At 34.6% G+C, this 1,906-nt stretch overlaps 1 protein-coding gene across 3 annotated transcripts in view; it reads right to left on the bottom strand.

Moving 5' to 3' along the window:
• Positions 1-788, bottom strand: part of dph3 (diphthamide biosynthesis 3) — a 7,658-nt gene extending 6,870 nt beyond the window's left edge. The window contains exon 1 of one of the 3 annotated variants that reach the window (XM_016287039.1): positions 717-788. The gene's annotated coding sequence lies outside the window, so the exon portion shown is untranslated. The remainder of the gene's footprint in view (positions 1-716) is intronic. The other 2 variants (XM_016287041.1, XM_016287042.1) reach the window with 2 other exon arrangements.
• Positions 789-1,906: the final 1,118 nt, after the last annotated feature.

Below are 1,906 nucleotides of genomic sequence, written 5' to 3'. Positions count from 1 at the left end.
CGAAAACAAATTAACAAGTCAGAAAACACAACGACAAATCCGAAAACAAATTAACAAGTCAGAAAACACAACGACAAATCCGAAAACAAATTAACAAGTCAGAAAACACAACGACAAATCCGAAAACAAATTAACAAGTCAGAAAACACAACGACAATTCAGACAAACCGGAAAAGGTAGGTATAGTTTGAGACAGCGCCATTGGTTTGGGATTACTCGCCGCTTACTGGACGAAATATCTGTCAATCAACGTATACATGAAGAACCAGCCGAAGAACAGCAGAGTCCTGGTAGAAAGTTCGGAGATGGTATTAAAGTACCTCAGTTTAACAACAAATACGCCTGTTTGTTTGATGAAAAAAGATTAAATGTAGTTGCAATAAATGTGTTAAGAATGCATACAACTGCAGCAGTGGAGGACTATTATTCTGCTGCGTGATACTGCAGAAGAACTGATGACGGCACAGTTTGATCTTCGGCTGACCAATCAGCAGAAAGGGGCGTTTAATTCCCGCCCACATGTAGAAATCGAATATTCAAGCTGTTTATTCATTTTTCCACCCATGAACGAAAAACGAAAATTTAAGCTGAATTCTCGTTTTTCATTTTTTGGAAAAAAAACAAAAAAACAAAAAAAGAGCTGTTTTCTCATTTTTCTATTTGCAATATTAAATCAAAAAACGAATGATCGAATGATACACGGATTTTACACGGACCTTAAACGGACTCGCCGCGGTGCTGATTCAACACATGCGCCCCCAGTGACATATATGTGGCGCACAATTTTGACGTTGTCAACTAGCGAATTACAACAAAAAGCTGTTTACAATTTAGCCACCAGGTGAATCAAGAATCCGGCTTAATTTTTCGTTTTTACATTCAGGGATAGAAAACGATTAAACAAATTGAATATTCGATCTCTACTTGTGGGCGGGAATGAAACGCCCCTCTCTGCTAATTGGTCAACCAAACATTACAACATAATAATAGTCCTAAAAAAAACTTAATAATAGTCCTCCGCTTCTATTGATTCTTAACATGTTTATTTCTACTACATTTTATCTCTTCATCAAACAGCCAGATTAATGAATGGCTTGACACAAACCATACTGAAGCAGAGCCTTTTGGCCCTAGGCATGCCTGTTTTATTATAGTTATCCACCCATTAAAATATGTGTGGAAAAGCTGCGCGACGCACTGCAGCACGGGGAGAATGTATTGTAGACAAGCGCAGACCACTATTAATTTATGTGAACACAGGTAGTTTTAGACAATAAACTGAGTTTATTTAATTAATATGGAGTATTGGCCAGCTAACTGATGGCATACACAATTGTTATTTTCTCTGCCAACTAAACCCAAGTCACAGAACCGTTGTGTACCTGACTGACTCGCAGTAGGCGCATAGAGTGGTGTATCATTCCTAAATGAATCAGTTTTTGAAAAACCCATTATTATAGACAACAATTCAATTACCAATTATTATAGACAGCCGCTTGATTTTATTCCTAAATGAATGAATTAAGCATTTTGAACCAATTGATTGAATAAAAGGATCCTTTATTAACACAATGACTTACAGCCACCTAGTGGCGATATTACTTTCATAATTCAAGTATTATTTAATTTTATTCATATTTCTATTAAAAATGTTGTATAAAACATTAATCTAATTTCATTATACATTTGTAAATGCACATACAGCCATCTTATCAGCATTAAACTGTAAATACATTTAAAAGCATCTTCAGACCCAGGTTCTATATCATTGAATACTGATTTGGTATGGATACTGAATTGGTAACAGCCTATTGTCATATTATTCTAATTTATTTAATGTAAGAATTTAACATTAAAAATGACATAAAAAAGGTAAAAGGTAAAAAAATAAAATAAAATAAATAAA

This window comes from Sinocyclocheilus grahami, unplaced genomic scaffold (genome assembly GCF_001515645.1).
Source record: "Sinocyclocheilus grahami isolate Dianchi unplaced genomic scaffold, SAMN03320097.WGS_v1.1 scaffold217.1, whole genome shotgun sequence".
In the NCBI taxonomy this organism is placed as follows: domain Eukaryota; kingdom Metazoa; phylum Chordata; class Actinopteri; order Cypriniformes; family Cyprinidae; genus Sinocyclocheilus; species Sinocyclocheilus grahami.
Note: the sequence above shows the minus strand (reverse complement) of the source record. Positions and strands in the feature narration are given on the sequence as shown.